General features: G+C 43.6%; 1 protein-coding gene and 1 long non-coding RNA gene across 6 annotated transcripts in view; one reads left to right on the top strand and one right to left on the bottom strand.

Annotated features, from left to right (window-relative positions):
* LOC124481496 overlaps positions 1 to 5,212 on the top strand; it is a 5,280-nt gene extending 68 nt beyond the window's left edge. The window contains exons 2-5 of one of the 4 annotated variants that reach the window (XR_006957658.1): positions 3,367 to 3,427; positions 3,674 to 3,711; positions 3,956 to 4,057; positions 4,273 to 5,212. This is a non-coding gene — a long non-coding RNA (uncharacterized LOC124481496). Of the gene's footprint in view, positions 1 to 2,086; positions 2,099 to 3,366; positions 3,712 to 3,955; positions 4,058 to 4,272 lie in introns of those variants that run through there. The other 3 variants (XR_006957657.1, XR_006957655.1, XR_006957656.1) reach the window with 3 other exon arrangements.
* The window catches only part of dok4 (docking protein 4), a 34,070-nt gene extending 26,788 nt beyond the window's left edge, over positions 1 to 7,282 (bottom strand). The window contains exons 1-2 of one of the 2 annotated variants that reach the window (XM_047041456.1): positions 7,218 to 7,282; positions 6,377 to 6,712 (exon numbers count right to left, since the gene is read on the bottom strand). The gene's annotated coding sequence lies outside the window, so the exon portion shown is untranslated. The remainder of the gene's footprint in view (positions 1 to 6,376; positions 6,713 to 7,217) is intronic. The other variant, XM_047041455.1, reaches the window with a different exon arrangement.
* Positions 7,283 to 14,391: the final 7,109 nt, after the last annotated feature.

Raw genomic sequence — 14,391 nt, 5'->3', positions numbered from 1 at the left:
GCATATTTATTGTCTAAAATAAAGTCATGAGAATGATATTCAGAAGTATTCAGACACACAAGTACGATGTAACCTTTATATGTAAGGTGCAGGAATTTGGAGGATTGAGTTTTGAAATTACATGTACAAAGGAATGAAAGTACATTAAGAAGTGCGCAGACACACAGGTCCTGTGTAATACTCAACATGTAAGGTGCAGGAATAAGGAGGACTGAGTTTTGAAATTACATGTACAGAGGAATGAAAGTACATTAAGAAGTGCGCAGACACGCAGGTCCTGTGTAATACTCAACATGTAAGGTGCAGGAATAAGGAGGACTGAGTACTGTACATGAGAAACAAACTCTCATTCAGTGATTGTTCTTTACATCTCAGATCTCCAAAGAGATGCCATGCCAGGCTGAGGATGTGGACGCATGCGGATCCTTTTCAGGCAACACACTAGAGGTAAGTTTCATCTTTTAAGGCATATTTATTGTCTAAAATAAAGTCATGAGAATGATATTCAGAAGTATTCAGACACACAAGTACGATGTAACCTTTATATGTAAGGTGCAGGAATTTGGAGGATTGAGTTTTGAAATTACATGTACAAAGGAATGAAAGTACATTAAGAAGTGCGCAGACACACAGGTCCTGTGTAATACTCAACATGTAAGGTGCAGGAATAAGGAGGACTGAGTACTGTACATGAGAAACAAACTCTCATTCAGTGATTGTTCTTTACATCTCAGATCTCCAAAGAGATGCCATGCCAGGCTGAGGATGTGGACGCATGCGGATCCTTTTCAGGCAACACACTAGAGGTAAGTTTCATCTTTTAAGGCATATTTATTGTCTAAAATAAAGTCATGAGAATGATATTCAGAAGTATTCAGACACACAAGTACGATGTAACCTTTATATGTAAGGTGCAGGAATTTAAAGGATTGAGTTTTGAAATTACATGTACAAAGGAATGAAAGTACATTAAGAAGTGCGCAGACACACAGGTCCTGTGTAATACTCAACATGTAAGGTGCAGGAATAAGGAGGACTGAGTTTTGAAATTACATGTACAGAGGAATGAAAGTACATTAAGAAGTGCGCAGACACACAGGTCCTGTGTAATACTCAACATGTAAGGTGCAGGAATAAGGAGGACTGAGTACTGTACATGAGAAACAAACTCTCATTCAGTGATTGTTCTTTACATCTCAGATCTCCAAAGAGATGCCATGCCAGGCTGAGGATGTGGACGCATGCGGATCCTTTTCAGGCAACACACTAGAGGTAAGTTTCATCTTTTAAGGCATATTTATTGTCTAAAATAAAGTCATGAGAATGATATTCAGAAGTATTCAGACACACAAGTACGATGTAACCTTTATATGTAAGGTGCAGGAATTTGGAGGATTGAGTTTTGAAATTACATGTACAAAGGAATGAAAGTACATTAAGAAGTGCGCAGACACACAGGTCCTGTGTAATACTCAACATGTAAGGTGCAGGAATAAGTAGGACTGAGTTTTGAAATTACATGTACAGAGGAATGAAAGTACATTAAGAAGTGCGCAGACACACAGGTCCTGTGTAATACTCAACATGTAAGGTGCAGGAATAAGGAGGACTGAGTACTGTACATGAGAAACAAACTCTCATTCAGTGATTGTTCTTTACATCTCAGATCTCCAAAGAGATGCCATGCCAGGCTGAGGATGTGGACGCATGCGGATCCTTTTCAGGCAACACACTAAAGGTAAGTTTAATCTTTCTAAGGCTTATTTATTGTCTAAAATAAAGTCATGAGAATGATATTCAGCAGTATTCAGACACACAGGTACGATATAACCTTAATATGTAAGATGCTGGAATTTGGAGGACTGAATTTTGAAATTACATGTACAGAGGAATGAAAGTACATTAAGAAGTGCGCAGACACACAGGTCCTGTGTAATACTCAACATGTAAGGTGCAGGAATAAGGAGGACTGAGTACTGTACATGAGAAACAAACTCTCATTCAGTGATTGTTCTTTACATCTCAGATCTCCAAAGAGATGCCATGCCAGGCTGAGGATGTGGACGCATGCGGATCCTTTTCAGGCAACACACTAGAGGTAAGTTTCATCTTTTAAGGCATATTTATTGTCTAAAATAAAGTCATGAGAATGATATTCAGAAGTATTCAGACACACAAGTACGATGTAACCTTTATATGTAAGGTGCAGGAATTTAAAGGATTGAGTTTTGAAATTACATGTACAAAGGAATGAAAGTACATTAAGAAGTGCGCAGACACACAGGTCCTGTGTAATACTCAACATGTAAGGTGCAGGAATAAGGAGGACTGAGTTTTGAAATTACATGTACAGAGGAATGAAAGTACATTAAGAAGTGCGCAGACACACAGGTCCTGTGTAATACTCAACATGTAAGGTGCAGGAATAAGGAGGACTGAGTACTGTACATGAGAAACAAACTCTCATTCAGTGATTGTTCTTTACATCTCAGATCTCCAAAGAGATGCCATGCCAGGCTGAGGATGTGGACGCATGCGGATCCTTTTCAGGCAACACACTAGAGGTAAGTTTCATCTTTTAAGGCATATTTATTGTCTAAAATAAAGTCATGAGAATGATATTCAGAAGTATTCAGACACACAAGTACGATGTAACCTTTATATGTAAGGTGCAGGAATTTGGAGGACTGAGATTTGAAATTACATGTACAAAGGAATGAAAGTACATTAAGAAGTGCGCAGACACACAGGTCCTGTGTAATACTCAACATGTAAGGTGCAGGAATAAGGAGGACTGAGTACTGTACATGAGAAACAAACTCTCATTCAGTGATTGTTCTTTACATCTCAGATCTCCAAAGAGATGCCATGCCAGGCTGAGGATGTGGACGCATGCGGATCCTTTTCAGGCAACACACTAGAGGTAAGTTTCATCTTTTAAGGCATATTTATTGTCCAAAATAAAGTCATGAGAATGATATTCAGCAGTTATACATTAACTTTATTTAAATCTGAATTCATAAGAATTGCATTCAGCTGTGTATAGATTCACAGGTTTTTGTTTTTTTTTGAGATAGCAATTGAGTGCTTATGCAAACAGACATCCACAGTTGGTTTGCGTTCTACTCGTGGGCCTCTATGAAGTCACATACAAAGATGGCAAAGGGTGCCGTATGCCAATTAGATTTTTCAACGTTTCCTGGCTTATTCTGTGAAAGTCTGCTTTTGTCCAAACTTAACTGCATGTGCCAAATGACACATGCAGTGACATGACATGGCAAAGGTAACTTAAGTTAACCAAACTTTCTCTGTAATACTCATCTTTATTTCTATGTATGTAATGAAGTATATTATATTTTATTACAGGTTGTGCAAGAACTGTTGATGGTCGGGCAACCTGTCGAGGAACCTGCGCCATTATCACAAGGTTAACTCTTATCCTCAGTCTACATGTCACCTTCTTTGATTGCTTTTAGGCTATGAAATAATGCATTGTGGATTCAGACCTTCTTCACTCGTTTCAATGTTGTTGTCACGGCAACAGTTCAGGTAAATGGGAGGCATGTAAGCTAAATTTCAAGTGATGTGAATGTAGATTACAGAAGTAGTAGCTTTAACCGATGACCAGGAAATTATTTTCAATCTAACAATGAACTTTTTGAATACATTACAGTGCAACAAGGAACATATAGGCCTGGCTGCTGCTCTTCAGTACGCACGACAGCAACGACAGTGCCTTCAAAATAAAAGCACTTCTAATCATATCATTCATAATGACAAATCAACTTGGAAGCAAATAATGTTCCAGCCTAAGCGCTTTACAGTGAATGTATTTGTTATTTATTATTCATCCATCAGTTGCTTGAGCATCTTGGACTTCACCGTATTTAAGGACCCTACCCTACAACAAATAAATGCTCATCCATTGTTATTTGTCTTTATTTCTTCATTTCAGCACAAAGTCAACACACAGATGCTAAGGGGGAAGAACCCAACAGAAGACTAAAAAAGAAGGACAAAGGGCCCAGCAGAAAAAAGAACACGAAGAAACATTCTGGTAAATGCGAAAACACATACTCAGTCACTAAACACCAAGTTACTTAAGTATAACTGAAGAATGATAAAAATAAATTATCCATACCACCCAAAGGCAATATGATGACCATTCTCTTCTTTCTGCGCGATACTGTTTATACTACTACTACTATTCCTTATTTAAAACATGTTTAAAGTGGAGTTGGTTTTCATTGATTTATTTGTCTTTTTTTCTAGTATCTCTGGAAAGTGCCAGGAGAGCAAAAAAGCATCTTTGGTCTCCCATGGAGGTTGCCGCAGTCATGAGACATTTTGGCCAACACATCAAAAAAGGGAAACTGGCCACTATGATTGAATGCCAGCAATGCAAGAAGGCTGAAAATCTTGCTCTGGCTGGTCGCTCTATCCAAAACATAAGAGATTTTGTAAGGAATCGGGGCGTAACTTTGAAAAGAAAAGAAAATCCTGGATAGATACAACACCCTGCAGCAGAGCTGGAACATATCCAACATCACATCCTACATCACACCCAACATCACATCCAACATCCCATCCATGACATCTAACACCATACAGCTACAGTACATCACATCCAACATCACATCTAACACCATACAGCTACAGTACTTCACATCCAACATCACATCTAACACCATACAGCTACAGTACTTCACATCCAACATCACATCTAACACCATACAGCTACAGTGCATCACATCCAACATCACATCTAACACCACATCCAACACCAGGCCTGTTGTAACTGGAACACTGTTAGACATGCATTGGTCTAGTAGACATGCATAATTTCATTTTGACATTTATAAATGTTTTCCTTTCTGTTCACAAATACATTTCTGTTGCTCTGATATGTGGTCAAGGCGCTGTAAAATCCAGTCTACTTCTTTCTGTTTAGTCATATTCCATTTATCCATGTTTGGCCTTTTTAATACACATAAACTTCACGTTTGTGTATGTGTATGGCTATGGTCCTGATAAAAAAAGTTGGTCCTGGCAATTACTGTTTGTGTCATGGGCGGAGCTAAGTACCTCATTATCTTGTGTCCTCTTAATACAGCATTCCGTCAGGTTCTTGTATCTTGAGTTCTGATGTGTGTATCTAACTTTTGAAGTGAGATTTGTGCTGTATGGCTCAAATAAAATTTTTGAAGATTCACTACATCTTTCTAGCATAAGTGGAAAGAGGTGTCCGTTTAGTGTTGCAAAAAACTGGTTTGAAAAAATTGTCCCTCTAATACATATGGACCTGTATAGGTGTGTGTGTGTGTGTGTGTGCATGTGTGTGTGCGTGTGTGTGTGTGTGCGTGCGTGCGTGCGTGTGTGTGTGAAATACAGGATACACGTTTTCGCCTAATAATCTCCAGCAGCCTCGTTTGAATTAACGGGCAACCGGTTAATGAGGTCTCAGCTATGATTCTAATCGTGAAGCGGTTTTAAAACCAACATTGCTAACTGGACAAAAAAAACTATCTCCACGCGTCCATCCGTCTCCTCCACGAGATTTGTCAGCTGCGGAACCGACTTATCAAACTCATTCATTACCCGCTTTAGAGACGTCGTTTATGGCCAGTGAGATAAGAAATGACGCCGTTTCATTAGCTGGGCGAAACACCCGTTAATCAGAGGGAAAATACAACAAAGGCGCTATATTGCATTTTAATTAATGATGCCTAGTAGGAGAGTTTTACATATGTGCAATTTCATGTCATTCACAAGGAATCAAGGCTATCCACGGACAGTGTGATAATGTGGAATGGTTGTAGCCGTTTGAAAGGATAATTAGATGTAGGCTAGACCTAATTAAAGCTATCCTATCAAATACAAATGTGGCAATAGGTTTCCAATGACAGTTCCAACTGAAATGTAGTCCAATACTTTCAGTACAGTTTTGTTTCTCAGGCTTGTTTAGGGAAGTGGCTTTATATTCACAAACTATTCTGTTCAACCTGTGAACTGTTCAGACTGAATCTACACTCTCATAGCCTATACCGGCTCGTACGGGCTATGTAATCCCCCGAGTAAGATCAAGTTGTTACGAGGCTCCACGAAACATTATAAATCTACAACCAAGTTTAAATATGTAGCCTCCTCGTAAAAATAAAGTTTGGTCTAAAATGTTCCGTCTTGTTGCTCACTATTTCAGCTGCTCTGTCCCTTTACAGGACCATTGGTTAAAATAATCAAATTATAATCAGAATATAGATGACCCCACATCTTATCCTTAAAACACATCCACCAAAGACAAATTTAACTTTCGGAGGTGTCTAACATTTTTTCAGTAGCAGCCTGTTCAATGATATTACACCATCAAAACATTTACCTGGATGACGAGCGACCGAAGGGGCGCGGTGAGGACGGTCGCTGAAAACGGGATCCTAGACTCCTCTGATAGAATTTTTGCTGCGTTTCCGACCTTCGGCTTGGATGTAAAACAGGCTAAACTAATGTAGTATCTCACGCTCTTGTAACTAAATACTGTATGAACTAACTGATGGTAATTCCATGGATCGCCGGTTTGTGCCGTTAGAGATGTGAGGTTTATCTTTGCAGTGACTGCGCAGCTGCTGTCCGTTCCCAACTGAAGGCTGGCGGCGCTCTCTGTCTCGTGCAGTCCGACTGGCGCTACTGTGCTTGAGGCCGCCCAGACAGAGCGGTGCTGGAAACAAAACAGACACAGCCAGCCACGTTACAGCGGCCCCCTCCCTCTACCGTAAAACTCCTAAGAGATTTGGAATCAACGCTAATGCTCATTTAAAGGGCAGTATAATTCTTACACCATCGGCATTCCACTATGACTTGTTAGCCTACCAGAAATACCCGATTCTTAAACTGATTTTAGAAATGAACGTAGGGCCTGCGAAGTGACCAGTCGAACTCAAATCCACAAGTCAAAACTTGGTGGGTCAGTCTATTATATAGTCTCATTATTCATCTAGTTAAATATTGAAGCCCATCTCTCTCCTCACTGTAGCCCAGTAACCCTATTGAGGGTTTGAATGGGGTCACCTACAGGACTCTGGGGAGGGGGGGGGGGGGGGGGGGGGGTTAGTAACTGAGTATGTTTGTCAGGGATGATGGATGGTTCCGGGAAGAGTAAACTGGCCCAGTTGTTACTGTAACTGCTGATAGGGTAGTTCTGTGGTGATGCTTCACTGCATTACCTTGGCGACATCCTGCTCATCATCACTCAGGATGAAGGATTATACCCAATCAGGTGATGGTGATCCGTCTCCTGCCCAATCAGGTGAAACTATGAGCAGACGTGCAGAATGGTGACTGAATTCTGACAGGTTATTTTAAATATGTTACGTGTGTGTTATTTGTTCTATTAATACATTTTTCCAAGGACACATATTCAGTCAGATAACCCTTCCAAATAAAATACATAGACAGATAGGCAGGCAGGCAGCATAAAGGCTGACAAACCAACCAACAGACAGACATGCAAGCACCCAGAAATACAGGCAGACCAACAGACAGGCTGACAGATAGCTAGACAGTCAGACAGGTAGACGGCTTGACAGACAGACAGACAGACAGAGAGAGAGAGAGAGAGAGAGAGAGAGAGAGAGAGAGAGAGAGAGAGAGAGAGAGAGAGAGAGAGAGAGAGAGAGAGAGAGAGAGAGAGAGAGAGAGATGACAGAGATTCACCTTCATTCCAGAGATGACCAGACAGATAGATCCAGATGATAACTCTTCTTCAGTCAGTGTAAACATGGGCCTCAGTTAAACACACAGCCAGGGAAGCCACACGGGGGGAGGGGCTGGATAACCCAGGTGTTTGTTCATGCTGTCCTACTGTTCACCTTCTGTTGGTTTGACCCTACAGCACAGACAGAGAGGTGGAGCAACGGGAGTAACACATGACGTGTCTGAAGGTGTGGTGCGTGTTGTTGGGGAACAGGTGGCCCGGAGTCAGGTGGCTGAGCGGTTAGGGAATTGGGCTAGTAATCTGAAGGTTGCCAGTTCGATTCCCAGCCGTGTTAAATGACGTTGTGTTCTTGGGCACGGCACTTCACCCTACTTGCCTCAGGGAGAATGTCACTGTACTTACTGTAAGTTGCTCTGGATAAGAACGTCTGCTAAATGACTAAATGTAAGTGGGACAGTGTCAGATGTGTGTCCGACTGAAGGGGTGAGGCACAGGTCAACTAACCCAAATGTGCATGTTGTCAAAACACATTGTCAAAGCCAACATCGTGTCAACCTGCTTCCATTTTGGAGTGTGTACTGTGCGTGCGTGTGCGGGTGAGTGCCCGTGTGTGTGTGTGCGAATGTGTGTGAGTGCACGGGTGCTTGAGTATGTGCGTGTATGTGCGTGTGTGTGTGCCCGTGTGTGTGCGTGTATGTGCCCGTATGTGTGCGTGTAGTAGGACAGGATAGTGATGACACAGTGGAAAGTCTTGGCAGTGGAGACGCAGGAAGTGATGCGCGGCGGAGTCTCACGAGCTCAGAGAGGAAACAGGGCTCATGCTCGCCCCGCTCACATACACACACACATTGTGACATTCACTACCTCTGCTGAACTGAGTGCATCCTCTATGGATTCATGGCGAGGGGGGAGGGGGGAGGGGGGGTTTAGAGAATGATCTGTCCAGAGAGAGAGAGAGAGAGAGAGAGAGAGAGAGAGAGAGAGAGAGACAGAGAGAGAGAGAGAGAGAGAGAGAGAGAGAGAGAGAGAGAGAGAGAGAGAGAGAGAGAGAGAGAGATAGATAGGCTGGTGCAGCAGAGATGATAAGCTCCTGTGATAACACAGACAGAAGAGATGTCAGCGGACAGAACACAGATGCCAGGACAGGCACGGACAGGCCCTCACACTCTGACACACACACAAACACACACAAACACACCCGCACAATAACACACGCAAAACAACAAAACAATCACTAACAGGCACGCCCTGTTCAGATACTAACAAATCTTATGTCTGTACACACCAGCACATAAACACTAGCATATGTACACAAAACATTTCTTTATATTATATAAAGCATGAGTCATGAAAGCTACTGCATGAGATCTCGACCTGTGTCAAGTAGAAGGGATGACTTAGTGTGTCCTTAGGACAGTCTATCTTTATCTGTCCTACCCTCAGCCTAGCTCAGTACTCACCCACAGCTGGCTCCATGGTGTGTGTGTGTGTGTGTGTGAGTGTGGCATGTTTTTGTGCGAGTGTATGTGTGTGAAGAGAAACTGCTGGAGATTCTTTCATCTGTATTAGCAACAGCTACTTCCCCCCCGGGGCTAACCGTGCATGTTTCACACTGTAACCTTTACAGAATAGCTCAAGAGGAACACATGCATTACACCCCCCCCCACACACACATACACACTCACACACTTACACACCTTAATTAAGTGCAGAGGACAAACAGTGTTTGAGCCCAGTAGCACAGCAGCAGTGGAGCCATCCAATGTGGTACGTTCGTAACTGGTGGTAATGGAGGCCATATGGCACTGTTAGAGAGATGAGGGAGACTGGGTAGAGGGGGGGGGGGGGGGAGAAGGGAGAAGGGGGAGGGTGGGGTGGATGGGGATGAGAGGGGAGGGAGGATGAGAAAGGGAAAGAAAAAGAGAAAGCCAGAGACAGAGATGGAGAGAGACAGCGAGGCAGAGTAAGAAATGGGGGTGAAGAATGGGTTAGAGGAGAGGAGGGGGAGAAGGGATATAAGACTGTCTCCTTCACATTTCACACACCGCTGCATGATCAGCCCGCCAGCCCCGTCAGAGTACCCCCGCACCACCACACACACATACACACACACACACATATTCAGTTCACACGCAAAAAAACAGAAATGCACATGCACATACACACAAACATACACACGCGCATTGTTTACCTCTAGACAGAGTCTGTTAGACTGTGTACTGTTTATGTTCATGTAAACATGCAGTGGACTGGGAAACACACTGTTTATTTCATGAGAACAGAGAGAGAGAGAAAAGAAAGGGGGAAGGGGGGAGAGCGGGAGAACATGAGAGAGAGAGGGAGAATGAGTAGGAGAGAGAGATAAACACAGTGAGGGAAAAACAAAGACATGCAACGATGGAGAGAAATACAGGAATAAGTACAGAAATAGAGGGAGAGCGAGAAAGTACAAGATTAAAATAACAACTATCATAAACCAAAACACTTGGACAATTTGTGACCTTGTTAAAACAGGCCATGTCATTACTAAGTCAGAATAAGCTTTCTTTATTTAATAAAATGTTGTGAACAAAGGCAGTCATTCAGCACAGGGCCAGCTAACAACAGGCAATATAATGTAATCTACAGAAAACATGCATTGCAGACACCAGAATGTACACACACACACACACATGCACACACACAGCATAGTGTATGGAGACATTATCTCCATCGTTGGCACCATGTTTGTAGAATGAAAAATTGAAGCCCCAAATGGTTTGTTATTACACTGTATTTATGTAGTAAAATATAAAAAAACAGAAATGGGATTGAGTGGAAGGGGAGGTCTTAGAGACTAGTACAATGTGTGTGTGTGTGTGTGTGTGTGTGTGTGTGTGTGTGTGTGTGTGTGTATGCGTGTGTCTGTGGGTGTGCGTGATGGAGATTGTGAAGAATGCAACAGAAAGGGGTCTATGTCAGTGGTGTGTATTAGCCACAAATATACACTGATAAACAAATCACATATTCATGCAGAAAATAGGAAAATAGGAAAATTATTGAATTCCACACATACACACGAACACCCTGACTTATCTCTCTCATACATACAGATTAGAAAGAAGACAAATTCATCATGTCCACTTTTCCTCTTTTCTTTCACGTTGCGTATTTTCCATTCTCTATTTTTCTCTTCATCCATCCCTCCCTTATGATGTTTAAGACAATGTCTCTCTCCTCTTCTCTTTATCAACCCTTCCCTCTCTCAACTCATCTTCTTTGCTTGCGTCCTTAGATCAAGTAGCATGTGTCAATGAGAGAAGTTTCCAGAAACCCCCCATCTCCACTCCCATCTCTCTCAGAGTGTAAACAAACTGTGAATGGAGCAGAATCAATACAGGGCTACTCACCCTCTGTGTGGCCCTCAGGGCTCTGGCTCTGTCTGTCTCTCTCTCTGTCTCTCTCTCTCTCTCTCTCTCTCTCTCTCTCTCTCTCTCTCTCTCTCTCTCTCTCTCCCTTTCTCTCTCTCTCTCTCTCTCTCATGTTTCTCTGTCTCGGTCTCTGTCCGTCTTTCTATTTCTTTCTCTGTCTCTGTCTCTCTCTCTATCTGTATTTTCCTCTTTCCTTGTCTCCGCCAGTGTGCATGTGAACCACAATAATTTCAGATGTCAGTTCAGGAACATGGAGAAATATGGAAGCAAGTCTGACCCCAAAAATCTGAGTTCATCTTTCTCTCTGCTACCTGTTATTTGTTGGTATCCTGTGTGTAATCTTGTATCAGGGACGGGGGTGTTGTTCTGGGAAGATAACTGCATCTATTATCTTTAGAATGATGGATGGAGGAAGGGAGGGAGGAAGAGCTAGCCCTGCAGTATTCTGAAGCAAAGAACCTTTTGGCTGCAATGGTTCTCAAACTGCCACTGGAATTTCAAACTCTTCTTCCCTCACCCTCCTTCTCCATGCATCAGAGTTGATCTTGTGTAATCTCCCTCTCCCTCTCCCTCTCCCTCTCCCTCTCCCTCTCCCTCTCCCTCTCCCTCTCCCTCTCCCTCTCCCTCTCCCTCTCCCTCTCCCTCTCCCCTCTCTCTCTCTCTCTCTCTCTCTCTCTCTCTCTCTCTCTCTCTCTCTGTCTCTCTCACACACACACACCTCTGTGTTATAGTTCCCCATCACTCATCATCAAGTCACACTTCTGGAACTCACACCAAAGTCACAGGAGTCAACCGTTTGTCATCTCTCTTCTATATCCCACATCACTTCTCCAGCTCTCTTCTCCCATCCCTCATTCCCTCCTCGCTCCTCCCATCCCTTTCTCAACCCTCGCTCCTCTTGCATGAAGGGGATGTCCTGAATGACAGCCACAGTCAGAGATTTGGACCATTTGGGAAGTTGTCCTGGAATAGAGATATGATGTGTGTTGTGAGTGTGTGTGTGTGTGTATGATGACCCAGGCACCATGGAAGTGAGTAGCTCAGCTATCTAACAGACTAACATGGAACAGCTCTCACTGGACTCCACACTGAGAAACCAGATATCCAGACCTGTGGTCACACACACACACACACACACACACACACACACACACACACTCACAAACACATCCTCTCACGCACAGACTCTTTCTCTCTCACCCACACAAAGACAGCCTCACACACCAGGCTGACAGTGACAACTTAGTAAAGTAACACTTATTTACAGTATCTGTCACATCCAATATCTAAACACAAAAATGATGCAACATGTCTTGTGAACAGGCTCAGTTCCAGTCAGAAAGGGAGCTGTTGACAAGCTGTCTGGGGACACATCAGCCTTCTCCTCCACCATTAGAGGGGGAGGGGGAACCGTGAATATATTTCATGGGCCCCCACTCTTCAGCGGTCACGGGCATTCACACTGTTAATGATCACTCTGGACGAGACTGGGGGCCAGCGGGGTGGGGGGGCCAGCGGGGTGGGGGGGCCGGGGGGGGTGGGGGGCCGGGGGGGTGGGGGGGCCAGGGGGGTCTGGGAGGAGAATGAAGCGGAATATACTGAGACACTCGCAGGGGTAGTGTAGGTAGTGGATGAGAGGAGAGGAGGAGTGGAGAGGCTGGAGCAAGGGAAGGGTGGCAAAAGAGAAAGAGATAGATGCCGAGAGGTAGGAGGTTGTCGTTGTAATTAACCCACGAGTCAGGGTTCAAACAGACAAACCGAGAAGTCTTCCCTTTTGCCTCGGTGGTAAAAGTTGAATTTACCCTGTCAGCAGGTTTTTCTCTCTCTTTTTCTTTCTCCAATCTCTCCTTTTTTATGCTCTTTCTTTCTCGCTCTCTCTGTTTTTGTAATCCTCTGGGACAGGGTTCTGTGTTCTGTATTATTATCTTGCTCTTTATCCGACTCTCTTTTTGTATCTCTCTCTTTCTCTCTCTCTCTCTTTCTCTCTCTCTTTCTCTCTCTTGAGAATCCTCCAGGACTGAGTTCAGTTATAACCCTAACCCTGACTCCAACTCTAAATCTGACCACAGAGATTACCTTCTGGGCCAAAAGGACCCATCTTGTTCTGATGGTTGATGTCTAGCAAGTGTGGGGTTCCAGTGTACTCCATGGCGACTGATCGTTAACACCTCTCCTCTCAGGAACAGGAGCACTAGCCTCCCCTGGGATATTCAGAGATGTCAAATGTAAGCTCCGGACCTGGGTCAAACGCACATTTCTAACCTCGTAAATATTTTAGGTGCCTTTCATTTAGTCTGCCTCGCATGCACTTTTGGGACCATTCTGCTGGTTCCCGGGAGCCTCGCAAGCTGAATCAAGCACACCTCAAATTCAAATGTTTATATTAGGTCTGACAGGACTCATAAAGAAAAACAGGAAGTACATTTCCTACAAATACAGTCTCTTCCATTATCAAGTTTCCCTTTATTATGGTGCCTTGTCCTAAAGTAACTTTTGATTATTTATTTTAACTTCAGCTAAACTTTAACACTAACAATTGAATACACACACAAACACACACACACACATACAGACACAGTAGCACAATGTCAGGCTAGTAAGCAGCCTCGCAGCTCTCCTAAACAGCATTTTTACGTTTTTATGTCAGACAAGTTGCCACGGTAATGTTTTTATTTCCGTACCAAACGGAGCGTTGACGCACCACTGGGCTGCTCTGACCATCTGTCACTCCTCCGCCTGGGCCTCTGCTCAGTACACACACACACACACACACCCATACACTCACACACGCACACACATACCCAGTACACACACACACACATACACAGTCAGGCTGATAGCTAGGGCAATGGCCTGGGCCTCTGTTCACCACACACACACACACACACACGCTAACATACTCACACACCCAAAGAGTAATGGGCTGATAGGAATAATGGTCTAGACGTGGGGTCTTTCAAGTAGGCTGGGTTGGGTCTGAGACGACATGTTATGAAGACATAAGTATTTTTGATAACATCTCCTGCCTGAGAAGCTCTGGTCTTTTCCAGGAGACGTGAGGTGTATATACAGTATCATCTCTCATCGATCTTCCCTCTGACAAGCTGCACCGAGGTCATGGGAACATCGATAGGCAGGCGTGATGCACTACCAAGGAGCTCCCTTGGTAGTGCACCCCTTCAGTACCCCTTCAGAATCAGAACATGACCACGGAACCCCTTCAGAATCAGAACATGACCACTGAACCCCTTCAGAATCAGAACATGACCACTG

The sequence above is a fragment of the Hypomesus transpacificus genome, chromosome 19 (assembly GCF_021917145.1).
Source record: "Hypomesus transpacificus isolate Combined female chromosome 19, fHypTra1, whole genome shotgun sequence".
Taxonomy (NCBI): Eukaryota; Metazoa; Chordata; class Actinopteri; order Osmeriformes; family Osmeridae; genus Hypomesus; species Hypomesus transpacificus.
This window is presented reverse-complemented; position numbering and strand designations above follow the sequence as displayed.